General features: G+C 36.5%; 1 protein-coding gene across 3 annotated transcripts in view; it reads right to left on the bottom strand.

Annotated features, from left to right (window-relative positions):
• Positions 1-16,237, bottom strand: part of LOC129743935 (neural-cadherin) — an 833,438-nt gene that overhangs the window by 776,122 nt on the left and 41,079 nt on the right. For 2 of the 3 annotated variants that reach the window (XM_055736177.1, XM_055736179.1), the window contains exon 1: positions 15,406-15,847. The exons of the other annotated variant lie outside the window; for it this stretch is intronic. The gene's annotated coding sequence lies outside the window, so the exon portion shown is untranslated. Of the gene's footprint in view, positions 1-15,405; positions 15,848-16,237 lie in introns of those variants that run through there. 3 annotated transcript variants of the gene reach the window in all.

The following is a 16,237-nucleotide window of genomic DNA, read 5'->3' on the forward strand; positions in this document are numbered from 1 at the left end:
CCCGTAAGACCCATCAAACAAACTTTAATCCACCCTCATGTGCACACCAGGTTGCTGGGAATAATGGCTTTGGCGAACATCAAACCAATTTTGCGGAACCAGGATGTGGTTTTCCGAGCGTTTCTTTCTTGAACCATAGGGCCCAGAGACCACGACATGAGAAAAAGTAAAGAAAAAAAACAGAACACCTTCCCTCAGAACGTGTTTGGGATTCAACCTGTCGGCGACACTCTCGTCTAACCCGGTCGAAGTTCAATTTCACCGCACACAATAACGGAGCCCTGACGGTGCTGATGATTGACTTTCTTCCTCTCCGTGTATCCGAGGAACTTTTTCCTCAGAAGTTGACAGAAACATGAACCATCGTCCGTTTGGGTTGAGCAAGAAATTGGCACTTTGTGAAAAACCAACGACAGTGTCGAGAAGGATGTCGAACCGGGTTCATTTTTGGGCTAGAGAGCACTGCGGGTAGTGATGCTTTGATACCAAAAAAGAAGGTTTGATATTGTAGCAAAGAAAGGTGTCGTTACCGGTCGTTGGACGTTTTGTGCAATGCGAGGTCGTTCTGTGAACATGATTTCTGCCATGCACTTTATGTGGACTTACCATCTTTGGTGGATTTTGTCGAGCGCCCTTGTACATTTTGTGTTGTCAACATCTGGAATGCTTTATTGAAACCTTTGTGTGGGGATGAGATTAAGAATTTTTAGAATAAAAATAAAAGTTGAAAAATAATGAAAAAAATGTGTGGCAACACTGATACAGAAGCTTCAAAATGTAAACAAAAACACAAATCAGTTATTGGTCTTATCTTGTGAGCGATGTACGTTTTAAAGAAAAGTTCTTAATTATGAATTATATTGACTATCAGTTCACGACAATGGCGTAGTTGAAAATATTGGCGCAAATTTGAAAGGCTGCTACTTTGTTTGTTTAAAGTTTATGCCAGCTCCGGTGAATAAGACGACCTGAAGCTTAGATCAGAAAGGCCGCTACTTTGTTTGTTTTGAAATAATGCTGATTCCGGTAAATAAGACGGACTAGAGATGCTCAGATTTCAAAATCTGCTACTTTGTTTGCTTTTAAATGATGCCAGTTCCGGTAAATAAGATGACCTGAAGCTCAGATCAGAAGGCTGCTGCTTTGTTTGTTTTGAAATGATGCTAATTCCGCTAAATAAGACGGACTGAAGAAGCTCAGATTTTAAAGGCTGCTGCTTTGTTTGTTTTGAAAGAAATGATGCCAGTTTCGGTAAGTAAAACGGACTGAAGCAGCTCAGCTCTGAAAGGCTGCTGCTTTATTTGTTTTGAGATGTTGCCAGTTCCGGTAAATAATACGGACTAGAGAAGCGCAGATAGGAAAGTTTAATGCTTTGTTTGTTTTGAAATGATGCCCGTTCCGGTAAAAAAGACGAATTAAAGAAGCGCAGATTGAAAAGGCTGCTGCTTTGTTTGTTTAGAGATGATGCCAGTTCCGGTAAATAAGAAGGACTGAAGAAGCTCAGATTGGAAAGGCTGATGCATTATTTGTTTAGAGATGATGCCAGCTCCGGTAAATAAAACGGACTGAAGAAACGCAGATTGGAAAGTCTGCTGCTTTGATTGTTTTGAAATGATGCCAGTTCCTGTTAAAAAGGAAGGCTGCTGCCAGTTCTGGTAAATAAGACGGACTGAATAAGCCCAGATCAGAAAGGCTGCTGCTTTATTTGTTTTGAGATGATGCCAGTTCCGGTAGAAAAGACGGACTGAAGAAACGCAGATTAAGAAGGCTGCTATTTTTTTTTTGTTTTAAGTGGATGCTCCGGGCAATAGGACGGACTGCAGAAATTCTGATTTTAAAGGCTGCCGCTATATTAGTTTTTAAATGATACCAGCTCCGGTAAATAAGACGGACTGGAGAAACGCGGATTGGAAAGCATTGATTGTTTTGAAAAGATACCCGCCCGAAAAATAAGACAGACTGAAAATGCTCCGATCAGAAAGGCTACTGCTTTGGTTGTTTTGAAATGATGCCAGTTCCGGTAAATAAGACGGACTGATTAAGCTCATATTTTAAAGGCAGCTGCTTTATGTGTTTTGAGATGATGCCAGTTCCGGCAAATAAGACGGACTGAAGAAGCGCAAATTGGGTAGGCTGCTACTTCGTTTGTTTCAAGTTGACGCTGTTCCGGTAAATAAGACGGCCTGAAACTCAAATAAGAAAGGCTGCTGATTTGTTTATTATTAAGATAATGCCAGTTCTGGTAAATAAGATGGTCTGAAGATGCTCAGATTTTAAAGGCTGTTGTTTTGTTTGTTTCGAAATAATGTCAGTTCCGGTAAATAATACGGACTGATGAAGTTCGCAGATTGGGAAGGCTGCTACTTCATTTGTTTCAATTTGATGCCTGTTCCGGTAAATAAGACGGTCTGAAGCTCAGATCAGAAAGTTTGCTGCTTTATTTGTTTTTAAAATGATGCCAGTTCCGGTAAATAAGACGGACTGTAAAAGCTCAGATTTTTAAGGCTGCTGCTTTATTTGATTTTAAAATGATGCCAGTTCCGGTAAATAAGACGGATTGATGTATGGCAGATTGGAAAATGTGCTGCTTTGTCTGGTTCGAAAGAAATGATACCAGTTCCTGTAAATAAGACCGACTGAATAAATTCAGCTTTTAAAGGCTGCTGCTCTGTTGACTTTGAAATAATGCCAATTCCGGTAAATAAGACGGCCTGAAACTCAGATCAGAAAGGCTGCTGCTTTGTTTGTTTTGAAATGATTCAAGTTCCAGTTAATAAAACGGAATGAAGAAGCGCATATTTGGAAGGCTGCTGCTCTGTTTGTTTCAAGTACATGGATGGCAAAACTCCTCAGATCGTCTTGTCCAGTGGAAGAGAGTGCAATTTTTTCCCGTCTGCTCCCCCCAAGGAAGATAAATCGCACTGCCATAAATACTCTTCACATCCACTGATGATGAGAATTCCCTTCTCCGTAAAATCTATTGCGCACTCCTCCTCAACCGATGGTAATCTTCGGATCGGATGATATTTAAACGGTGTTTTTCAATATAAACGGCAAGCCAGCCAAGAAATTTAATTTGAATTTCAGATGAGAGGTGAGAAGGAATGTGGATATGAAATCAAGAATATTGAGAATAAGGATAAAAGTTTTAAAAAAATAACAAATATTGGGCAATACTGATATAGAAGCTTCAAAGTGTGAAAAAAAAAACAAAAATCATCTAAAGATCCTACTGTAAAGCAGAGGTGACCGGTCGTTTTATAAAAAATCCGGAAACCGCGGGGAGAAAAATCAGGATTTTTCAGGACACCACTAAATTGGTGAAAATAACATGCAGTGTTGCGTAAATTGCATAACTAAAGGCGAAATATATGTGCTGAAGACGCCGCGAATTATGCAACTGAAGCGAGAATAAACTTGGTTAGCCTGCAGTTAATATCGAAAAATGTCATTTAAATATCATTTCAACCGAAAATTATCATTGGATTAACTGGGTAAACAATTTTATTAAAGATTCGTTAGATGTTCTCATCATTTAACAATAAATTTAGTTATAATTCAATTTTTTTTTTAAATCAGGACAGATCAGGACATCTTAAGGGCCATTTTTAAAAACTCAAGACAAGCATTTTTTTTAAAATGCGGACAGCCTTTTGAAAATCCGGACAAATCTTGAAAAATCAGGACACCTGAAACCCCTGCTGTAAAGAGGCGTCGTGTGTGGATTGGAATTTTAAATAGCTTATCTGTCAGTGTCATTCCAATCAAGCAAAAGATGTGTCAAATTTGTTTGTTTATTAATTATTGGATCAAAACTCACGTAAAATTCAAAACGAATGAAACTGACCGTTAACTCAAAACGAGAAAAACGTGTTAAAAATTTCGGAACATTTAATCAGTTTATAGTGAGAGACGGCCGTTTTGAAACCAGATTCTGAATTAAGATTCAGATTGATTGTCAGTTCTTGACACTTTGAAAAAAAAATTAAAGTTTAAGATGAAACACATTCTACAAATAACTAAATTTGTTGAAAACTTTTCGAGTATCACGGTTCCAAACTGCTATGTTTAAAAACAGCATCAAAAGATTATGTCCAATGTCTCACGTCTTATGTCCAATATCTCATGTCTCATGTCTCATGTCTCATGCCTTATGTATCATGTCTCATGTCTCATGTCTCATGTCTCATGTCTCATGTCTCATGTCTCATGTCTCATGTCTCATGTCTCATGTCTCATGTCTCATGTCTCATGTCTCATGTCTCATGTCTCATGTCTCATGTCTCATGTCTCATGTCTCATGTCTCATTTCTCATGTCTCAGGTCTCATGTCTCATGTCTCATGTCTCATGTCTCATGTCTCATGTCTCATGTCTCATGTCTCATGTCTCATGTCTCATGTCTCATGTATCATGTCTCATGTCTTAGTTTTATCTTATATTTCATTTCTCATGTCTTAAAAGTGGCTTTGGAAAGTAGGAAACAGAGAGCAAATTTAGATGTTTGCTGTGTTCCGTTTTTTCACAATAATTTTTATTAGGAGTAAAGTGTTGAATTTTCCAGAAACAGATAAATGTGTCTTCTACTAGAAAACGGTTCAAGATATTCTGTTTGAATACAAATTCCTACGTACACAAATAGAAAAATAAGCAAGAACTAACCTTACATAATTCATCGGTTATCTAACGTGGCACAAAGGCCAAGAATGACAGGGCCATATTGATGACAGCAGTTAAAGTCGGTCACGACTTTCCAAACCCCAAAAGTTGACGCTGCACCGGAAGGGGTCGGGGATGTGCTGAAGCAAGTACATTACTGATGGAAGTACTGAAATTGAAGATGGCCAGCTAGGAAGTGTAGGATGACGTGCCCCGTCTCGAACTGCTCTACACTCTAGGAAAAAGGAAATGATGGGGCACTTGCCTGCTTTCGCCTCGTGGTACAGCGCTTTTAAATTGAACTTTCATACCTCGCTAGTAGATTTTATATGGATATTTCCACGAATCGGATGCATGCTCGGTAAAGTTCAACGAGAGATTGGTTCGATAGAACTGGGTAGGTGGATGTTAGATCGACTTGAGTCTTAAATTTCAAAATGCTTTCGGGACAATTTGATGGCTTAAACCTTCATAATTTTAGATTGAAGGTTAGGTTTACATGAACCTACAATCTTTTTACGTTTGCAAATAGTGTATTTTTATGGTAGAAACTAAGAATCGTTAGATGTACTATTCATGATTCGAGAGAGTCGGTCTAGTGGTTTCTTCTTGGGGCTCTCCCATTTCTGGAGCACCAGAAAAGGAACCAATAGAGCTCCACGCCTCCGGTGGATAATGTTTTGTATGGGGGAGGTGATACACTCTAATTGATTTCAACTTTAACCACAGCCCGGAACGATTTCTTGGGAAGCTGATGAGAAAATGATACCGGAGAAAAGTCTTCCTTTTCCGACATCATTAGTGAAGACCCTTGGAACAGCCTTGTAGATGCAATTCTTAAAGTCTAGTTGAATGTCTAATTTATTTCAGAACTATTTTTTTTTTAATACAAATACGATACAAATTTATGTGTTCTTAACTCTTGAAACTAGGCAACCAAAACACGATTGCAGTGGGAGAAAATCCATTTCCTATCTTCAACACGAAATTGAGAAAGCACTCCAATGTCTCTCCTGACTTGCTCAACCTCTCCCTAGAGGTGTCAGCCCGACTGTTTCCATTTCTCGTTAGATTTAATTTTATTTATTTTTTTGCTTCTCAAGACTCAAGCCTTTGCTGCTCTTCCGTTTGTTTCAAGCTAGCTCGCTCAGCGGCCACACTTCTATGTTGGTACAATTGCCCGGGTTCTGTTTGTTTTAATTTTAATGAAATTATGTTGCATTTGTTGTTTTTCATTTTCTTCCCATCCCTAATAGCACCGACAAGCACATAGCCCGGAAAAGATGGGGAATTCAAAGAACTAGAAAGGAACGTTCAGGTCAGCATCGTCTTCTCTAAGGGGATCGTCAGGTCTCGCGGTTCGTGTGCCGGAATTGGGGCAAGTGGAACAGCAAATTTCATGGATGTTATGGCCGGGGCCGGAGCTATGCGGCTAGTATGCTGTCTGATTAGCCACAAAACCGCGCGCGATGCCGAAGAAATCGTGCCTCAATTTCGCTCTTTCACTTACGGCGAAGCCCGCGCAAATGCATCGGCGGCGGACCCATTCCGACAAAAGTGCAGCATTCGCTTCTTCCTCTGGAAACCTCTCCGGGGAGAGCTCAGCTCAGCCTGGACCGGGCAAACGGTTCAAGTTCTTGGAGTTCAAGTTGGATGTACTTAAATTCCACTTAAAATTGTTTATGTCTATACCAGAAAAAAAGGAGAATGGTGGTGTTTGTATTTTACCTGGCAGATGACCCTGGAGGGCAACCCAATCGAGCGCGGGAGTAAGTTGAGTGAGTGGCTATGCTCTCAAGGGGGATTACGTTGGGTCGGGAAAAAAAACGCTATTTATGGATCCGTGGATCGTGACCTGGACAGCAGCAGCTGATCGCGAGAAATGCAACACTCAGCTTGAGGTGAACCTTAAAAATGCTCGCGGTTGAATAGAAACCCCAATTGGGCTTCCAAGTTCAAGAATTTAAACGCAAGGGAAAAATAATCCTCCATCGATTCTAAAATGGTGATGATGCTGTTATTTTCGATTTATGGAACAAGTTGATATTTTTAAAAGAAGATCAGTCTCAAGACAAAAGTAAAAAAATCCTGATCAAATGATGCTGATTAGATGCATCTATAATAACATCATTTTTTTTTTCAGAAATATAGAGGTTGCATAATCAAAGGTTCAGAGCACTTACTAAGTTTAGTTTGAAAATGTAATTGTCTCCGGTTCAATTTTCCTTCAGTTCAATACAATTGTAGTAGCATTTTGACTGAATCAAATTTTCGGAACGATAAATCTTTTTTTTTTTGTTTCGATTATAGTCGTTTTACCATCTTTATGGCATTCGCGACTTTTTGAACGTTACAGTTGGCGGATCGTTATTGAAAAACTTATCCGGTACAACTGTGTTCGATGTTTGCTCTTGGTCTCAAACTCGTGGAGATCGGCTCAGGTGACCACAGACTTGCCAACTGAGCTATATCACAAGCCCGGAGCAATAAATCGAAATTTTAATTTTGATGCCAAATGACTAAGAAATTTATGAAACGACAAAATCTGCAATTATCAAAACAAAAATTAGGTCTAAAAATCGAATTTCTGGGACTGGGAAAACCGGTTACCCAAAAAATCGAATATCATCCAAAAATATTTTTCGACATTGCACCAAATGTCGACGTTTCATGCATTTCTAAACCTTTTTGGCATCAATATTTATATTTCCTTTTTTTGGATTTCCGGTGACACAATTTTTCCTATAAATTTTTTTTTTGAACAATGCATACAAAAGTTTTAAGAAAAATGGAATATTCTATATAATTATGCTGGTTTCAGTCATTTTAAATTCCAAGTAAGATTTTTTTCTCTAACTTTCGAAAATGAGTCCTAGAATTTGCCAATTTATTTTCTAGTTTTAAAAAAAACAAATAAGAGATTTGAAGACTTCATTTGAAAAAAAAACTAATTAATTAATAGAAAGTAGTGAGCTAATTCTTTTCAACCACAAGCATTGAGGCATTGGTGGAAATTCATCAAATATTTAGGGAAAAAAGTAAAAGATTAAGTTTGTAGTTCAAATCATTTTTATTTTGTTATCTTGTTAACTCCACTAAAATTGAAGACACTAGTTTCATACTTTGTTTAACCCTCCAAAGCTGTTCGGGTCAATATTACCCGAAGCACACATTTCAAACATCTTTATCATCAATATACTGATGAACTGGTAATTTTAACAGTCCAAGTATGTTCTATGAAAATAATTACCAAAATAAAGACAAAGAATTAAAATTTGAGCTTTGAAAATCGGTTAATTGGGAAATGAAATACAGCTAAGCAAAGCCAAAATTGAATGTCGTTTTTTTAAGTAAGATTTTTTCTACCGGATGATCTGTGATAGCGGTCAAAATTTTTATTGGACACCAACATATCTATGAATTGTCGGATAAATGGATTCTTGACAATTTCAAATATCAATGAAACACTCAAATACAGAAGAGCTGTCAGAAGTTATGAGTATTTTAAAAATAAAGTTAATTTTTCAACTTACCTGGTATTACATATCGACTTTATTTTGAATAGTTGAGTAATAAGAATAAATTACCTACACAATGAATATAATATCATCAAAATCTGTTATCGTCAAAATCTGGAATCTGGGTCGGATATTTAGCGAACGGCTTTGGAAGGTTAAGCAGAATTCGCAATAAAGAAAATGTTAAACAAAAAAAACATTAAGTTGTGTTTTCAGTTGAATTTTATCTTGGATATAAAGTACAAGTTTTTTCACCAAAAAAAAAATTAATAAAAAATTTATATCATGATAAGATTCCTGTAGAATTGAATAAAAAATAAAATTTAGGTTTCTCCATAATCAAAAATTTATTTTATATTTGTGATTTTTTATTTCTAGATATTATTCAAAAGCTGTAGAAGAATTATTGACTTTGGATCAGATACCGAGGTTTTGGCTTCAGTTCTGAGTGGAGATTGTTACTCTTGAATCATTTTAGTCGTAATCAAATTTTTAATATGATTTTATAATTTTGAGTTTAGAGAAAAACATTCTGCTTGGCATTGTTGGACCCTCGTGGAGGGAGTTTAAAAATAATATTAAACAAAAACTACCGAAAACATTTCGCTTCAAATGATCTCGATAGATTCTGTTAAATGGTATCGCGGTCTGAATGTAGACCTCTGAATGTTTTGGCCTTCACTAGTATTCTTAAACTGCAACCACATAAAGCGCTTATTTTTCAATTATCTGAGAGCGTAAATTTCCCAGACAATTAGAAGTCGTATTTTATTTTACATATTACATCGTATAGAATGTTATTTATACTCATTTTCGTATATCTGCACCTACAAGGTGCGTTCCATGCATATTCTTTATCGTATTTAAATACAATGCATGATTTTATTACGACAAGAATAGAGACTCGTATTTATGTACATATGAACTCGACGTTTGTGTACGGCAATTCGCAAAAAATCCGTGAAATGACTGATATACGGTGATCAGACGTGACTGAGAGATTTTGTCGTGCTATGCATAGAATAATTCGAAATAAAAAACGTATATAACTGCATTGATTCATAATAATGTGCATGCAATTGTATACCTTTGCAAATTAATTCGCATGTCTGATTTTCGTAAAACGTATTTGCTGGCAATCGTAAAAGAATACAAATAGGTTCAATAAAATCGTTTATGATAATGGGACATCGATGATTGGAATCGTATTAAAGGAGGCTTCAAAATGTTGGTCTATTTTTAGATCATCGATGACGTGTTCTACGATTTAAAAGATTTTAGTTATAGAAATACACGATTTGCTTTTGGTTTAATGCGTTTGAAGCAAATCCCCTTGAATTTATATATTCCAGATAGCGTCGAGGAACCATCATGAGCTGCAGATCGTATGGTCAGGGGATCAAGTCCAGGTACTACAATAACTTCTTGAACGTTGAAATTGAAATGTAGGATATAAACTTGAATTTGTTTTATTTTTTATTTTATGCTAGTTTAAAAAAAAATTTTGAATTGGACAGCAAAAAACGCATTTCTTTGAAGAAATCTTTTTTTTAAATTCAACTGACGGAAAATGAGATCCCTGAACTCAAGTCGCAGAAGACGACCAAATAAGTCGTGAAACTTTCCATATTGTTACGAAAAATGTCGTATATAAAGAAATTCCCAATCGCATATTGAGCAAAGACCTTCAAGATTACAATCGCAATCTATATGATGATGTAAATTGTCATAGTATATTCCAAAAAGAATCATGGTAGTCGTAAATGATTCGCATGACAAATCGTGCAAATCGTAATACAATACAATCCAAATCAAGAATATGTGTGCTAATGTACCTATATGGCCTCCAAATGATACGTATATACTGGTTTTGATGCATTTTATACGATATGTTTACACGTATATTTGCACGTATATTTGTGTTGCAAATTCGAAATACCCACCAAATGGTTGTCTGAGTCAATTTTCGCGTTTTATTGTATCAACTTTTAAATTGACGATTTCTCCTGAAATTATTTTTTCTTGTTGTCTTTTTAAATAAACGTCTTGAAAAAAAAACCTACTATAGTTTTTTTTTTTATTTTCCACTCCAAATTAATTTTTTTGGCAAGATACCCTTTAAAAACAAAAAAAAACATAGAAAAAGTGATCAACCAGCTCCAGTCGCTCTACTTAGTTGAGACTAATTTCATATCACCTTAATCATCGAAACAACATGAATCTTCAAGAGATTTTTTGAAGAAAAAGGACTCCTTGCAGAGATGGATAGTTGAAAACTGTGTTTCGAACCTTTCCATATGAGCCATTTTCCATTTACATGAGTAAACATGAAGGAATTAATAAAAAAAACGTCTCACCAAATCCGGCTCTCAATAAAAAGCTGTGACAACAGCACAAATTATCCAACTCAACTGGAAAAAACAACACTGAAAAATTTTGTACGCCAGTTAGCCATCATTTTCCTGACAGTTGGGCTCGTTCTGTTTCCTGAGAATGGCTGGTCAATATTTATTCCAATTGCTTGAAGAACAGTAATTAGGTATGATATATTGTTTCCTCTTTTTCACTTTCGAAAAATTTGCTGCTAACAAATTGACATTAGACTTCTTCAAGCTCAGCCTACTCTTCTCCCATTTGAAGTTTGAAGAAGTCACTTTTTACAAAAAAAATCGGGATATTTTCATTAGGCGATGGAGGTGCCGAATTTGGGTGATGGTTTTTCACTAGTGCAAGTGGGATGCCAACCTGTATACATATCTCAGGTGGCGATGGAAATCCCGTGCTAAGTATTAGTAAAAGTTTTTTTTTTTGTAAACATTGTAACCTTGACAATTCGTGACGTCAGTTGCATTTTCAAACAAACAACAAACAAATTTCAACAGCAAAAACTAGAGAAAAAAATCTGTGCCAACTTATGTTTACAATTCTCGCCTAGGATACATAAACATCCTGGCAAGTGACGTAGGTATGTTTACCTTTTTACTTTTTGAATAACGAGTTCTGGAATAGTGTGTATGTTTGTTTGTCACCTTTCTTTGTACCTCATTAGTGGGATGCAGCTAAAATTTCACCCAACTTTTGACCGATCTAAGGGGTTTTTCTTAAGGACAGAAAGAATAACTTTTCACTTCCATCGCCTATGCAATGACACTTATTAAAAAAATAAAAACTAATCTTTTTGAAAGTTGGAGGAATCTTCCATTTAATAAAAAGGTGTGCTTTGTGAACCTCAACGTATGTACCTTGATGGATCAAGTGTGCTTTAAAAAATCATAAGGGTTTTTCAATAGAATGAGGTACTAAAACTTTTTTGCCTATATACAAACAATCATCCAGCCATGTAAAAACTATGATGTGCATCGAAATGCCTTGTTATATTTTTGATCATGGTGTGTGGGAGCCCCCTAAACCAAATCTTAAAACACCTTATAATATTTAAATTCATCTTGTTACATTAGAACTGAAATATAAGCCAAGTTTGATAAAAAAAAAAGTAACAAAATTTTTCGAGTTCTATAGCATTTGATATTAGCTAGTTAGAAAATCCTTTCCAAACTTTCAGACAATAAATTATAAACCATTTGTGGTCATGTGGTATTCTTAAAAGATTTAATATCAAAACTTTATTCGTAAAATCATACATAAGGCCCAACTGAAGCAAAAAAAAAATCGCATCATCTGACAGCAGCTTCTTTTATACAGAAACCTTCTTTTTCATAATTTTTTTCTAAAAAAAACCTCTTTGAGTCACTCACTGAGTGCCTGCTTTAAAATAGCAAAGTATTTTTCAATGGGTCTTTGTTTCGATACTTTGGAAGAATTTATGTTCTTGGATACAAAACGGACATCCTTAAAACAGTGGAACGAATAAAAATAAGTAGAAATGGTGCAGAAGGCCACCTTATAGCTTATTTTCAACTTTCAAAGAATGCAAATTCAGCAGCTGAGAGCTTTAGAAGTAATTTTTTACTGTAAATCGAGGTTTTGCTACAAACCGACATAATTATCGGACCATTTTAAAACTATCCAAAATTTTACGATGCCCTCAAACATGATAACAAAAAGAAGCGAGAATTCCAAAATGGTATTTGTGATGAAAATCGGTCCAATTGTTTTTCAGATGAAGGCAAAATTGTAAACCGTTTTTTAATCATGAAGTTTGATAAAATCACTAGACCGAACTGAGCGCCATGGGAAAATTTTCAAAACAACAAAAATTAAATCACGTGTGGTTCATATTGACAATCGGACAAAAAAAGAAAGTATTATTACAAAAACTCTAAAGAGTTAAAGCTGTGAAAAATTGTTAAAATATTGCTAAAAATGACAATTAAAATTTGTTTTTGCGGTGGTATTGTAAAAAATTGCATAATTGGTAAGAATCGGATTCTAAGGTGAGAAAGCCAGTGTTTTCGTGACACAATCTCTTGTTCTCGCAGACATCGAAAGCCTTAAAAGAGTATACGCGTTTGTTTACTTCGCGTTCTACGGTTTCAATTATCCGCTACCGTAAAACGGGGTAAATTGATCACCGGGGTAACTTTGATCAACATGAATTTTTTCCACATAATCATCAAAAAATAAGTCTAAAGTTAAAAGATCCCAAAACTTTTTTCTATGTTTAAAAATTTATAAGTTAAGTTTCAAATTGGGAAAAACTTGGTTTGTTTTTGAAATTTTAAAATGTAAGCAGAAAATGTTATTTCAAAAACATGAAACATCTACTTTTTCAAAGGCTTGCAAACAAATGCCCCTCCTGATGAAATCAAAGCGTTTGAAAGTAGCAGGTTGATTTATGCGAGAGTTGAACTTTTTTCCTAAGTAAATGTATAGTTTTGATGTTTTTTGTCTCTTGAGGAAAATTTTTGATGTTTAAAAAAATAAGGAAGTTTTTCAAGAGTCAGGTACTCTGCAATAAAAGGCTAGAAACGCTATCAAATGATTAAGTTTGAAGGAAAAAATTGAAGGAGAATAGTGTGAGGGCCTAGGCAATTTAACGATGGCATTTTTTTTATATAATTAAAATTTTATAAGTAATGTAAAAAATTATCCCCTTAATTTATGCAGCATCATTGTCCATCTTTCGATTTTAATTGTTGTTCGGCCTTAAGACATTAAGGCGATGTTGTTTTTTTTTTGGACCGCGAAGAAATCTAAACTAAGAAACACCGAAATTCAGCATTGTATACCTCGGAATGCACTGGCCAAAAAGTTACAAATTTAGTATATTTGAGTCACCGAAAGTGTTGTGTTAAATTTTGTAGAGTTTCATGAATAATTTAAGTTTAAGTTTAAGAATCATTTAAGTTTGTTCCGAACTGCTTCAGCAGTTTATAAACTAACATTTGTAAATATTATGAAGGTGTTTTGTATCTCATATGATCAAGAAAACTCGTTAAACCGTCAAAATAGAGGCTGATCAATGTTACCACAAAGTATCAAATTCTAAACAAAGACGAAATCGACTTTTAAATCGAACTTTATGTAGTCTAATAAATTTCTGCAACCATGTTTTTTACGTTAAAAGGAGTCCAGTACTGATTTAAAAAAAAAATGAAACATGCCACATTCCCCTTAACAGAAAAATAATCGAAAAATATTGAAAAAGTGATGAATCGTAACCCGTTTTACGGTACTAGAAATGAAACTACATTTTAATATATATGGTATGACTTTAATAGGTACGACTTCGATATTTTTTTCTGGGTTTAGAAAAATCGATTAAATAATCTATTCAAAAGCTTATGTTCCATGTTTTTAACATGCTTTATTTAATTTCAATCAAACAATAACAAATAGAAAAGGATGAGATACTTTTCCATTATCATCTTCAGATCGTTAATTCAACGCTTCCTGCAGACACAATAACTGTCTCCGTTCCAGTCGTCCCTTTTTTGCATATCAACCGTTACTCGAAGACACTTAATGGCACTTGACAGTTTAACATGCTACTGACAGGTGAAGTAATGGGACTCAATTGGATGGGACAGAATTTCCAGACCCATCTTTCAGAGTTCCTATTCCGAGTTGTTCCGTCCCAAGGAAACTCACTTTCTCGATTTTGTTTGATTTGAAACTGTACCGATCAAATTTGACTGCCGTTATTTCACACTTTGAAGTAATTTTCTGGACACGATTTTTTTCATAGCATATCCAGAACATCGAGTTCCTTTGCATGACCGTTGTTGCATTAACCCTTCGTCATTAATGCAAAAACATCGGTGCAAAAAGGGTGATAACTTCAGAATGCACATATGGTGCGTTGTCTGATTGTATCTAAAATGCTCAAGTGATTGTCATACATTCTTGTGTGCGTGGGTCGGTAACTAACACAGATTCAATTTAATTCCAACAAATGACTGCACGTTTTCAGCAAACGTTAGCCCTTTTTTTAGAGCATCAGAATTTCAAATGTTGCAAAAAAAAAAAGAAAGTAAATAAATTCATAGAAAATGAACTGCAAATTGTCACAAATTACAAATTCAACACGCAAAGTCACATGCAGCTACTAGAGTAAGTTCAATCTTCAGGAAACAGGAACTTCGCGGTCTTAGTCCAAATAAGGAACCACTGCATCTTTTGTGCAGCGTTAACGCATTTGCTTGCAGAGTTCTTTCCTTTTTGCAAACCAACCCCTAGGAATTTGAATAAAACATTCAGGGAGCGGAAAAGTGGAATCGTAGAATAGTGGAAAAAATTCGCTACTCTAGACGGTTGAAATCCGCCCAACCTCTACCACCCCCTAGGAAAAAAAATCATAGCCATAGAATGTTTCGAATCAGACAGCAGCTCCCCTTCAGAAGCAGCACAACTAACACACTGACAGCTGCTGCTCAGGGTCTGTGGAGAGCTCCAACATTGGCGCGGGGGGATGAATACGGCCCCCACAAACACATTCATCCCCCCTGTCTCGGTGGCTCGTGAAAGGAGCACACTTTATCGGAATTTTCGGTGCACGAGAACCCACCAAATGGCGGCCATGTTTGTTTTCTCCTTGGCTCCTTGGGAAAATTTCTGGAAAATTGGGAATTCTATTCTGAGTGAAAACTCTGCTTTTGAAGGGTGTTTTTCCCTTTCTAGGGTTTGGTGGGGCTTTGAGGACCTTCGAGGGTCTTAATGATGGTCTTTTCCTCATACAAACAATGGTTTTCTCATACAAATTTGGAATCGAGGACATGCTGCGCCCATTTTCTGCTGACTATCTCCTACACATCTTTCCAAGTGCTTACCTTAATAATGGGATTTTCCGAGCAAATAATCCTTTTTTCAGAGTTCTTTTCGATAGTTCAGGTAATCCACAAAGTTTCTGATTGCCAATTAGGCCGTTTAACCCGCTCCAACAAATCCAAATTGTAATCCGACTTGAGAAAAATCCGTGACACTGCCTTGCCCAAATTACTTGGAGCCTGCAATCAGTTCCCCACAGCTAGGTCCACAACTGATTCAAAAATTCACCCGGATAATCCGTAAGTTTCGCTCGAACTGCACCAGAGGCACACGCACCTACGATTCGCGATCCGAATGCACCTCGATTCGATCCGTTCCAGGATACTTTCCACCTGGAAAATTCGAATTCCGTCCGACCGTCAGCGGATTTTGCAGCCACAATTTGCAACACACATCCAGCTAATACGAGAACTTTTCATTCCAACTTGCCACTCTTACGGTGTCCTACCCACCAACTAACCGATCCAGCCACAGCCAGCCAGCCCTCTACTCCGACTCTATCGACGAAAGGACGATATCCGACAAATCGAGGAAAACTCACTAACACCAACGTCCGAACTCGACTTGCCAAAGGAAATCCTTGTGTCGGAGTTTCTCTCTCTCAAAAACTCTTACAATTTTCCGCCGAAGTCCATTCCAAATGGGACGGATTACCCTAACGAGAACCATTCCAACGAGGCACGAGGCAGGGCAGCGGAATACATACCGTAAAATCAATAAAATTCACCCCTGCTACCTGACTGACTGTGTTGGCTGGCTGGATGACTGGCGCGTACGAAGCACATGCTGAATGCAAGTATGGCGCCCCCTCTCCCTACTCATTCATTCCGTGGA

Source organism: Uranotaenia lowii, chromosome 2 (assembly GCF_029784155.1).
Source record: "Uranotaenia lowii strain MFRU-FL chromosome 2, ASM2978415v1, whole genome shotgun sequence".
Taxonomy (NCBI): Eukaryota; Metazoa; Arthropoda; class Insecta; order Diptera; family Culicidae; genus Uranotaenia; species Uranotaenia lowii.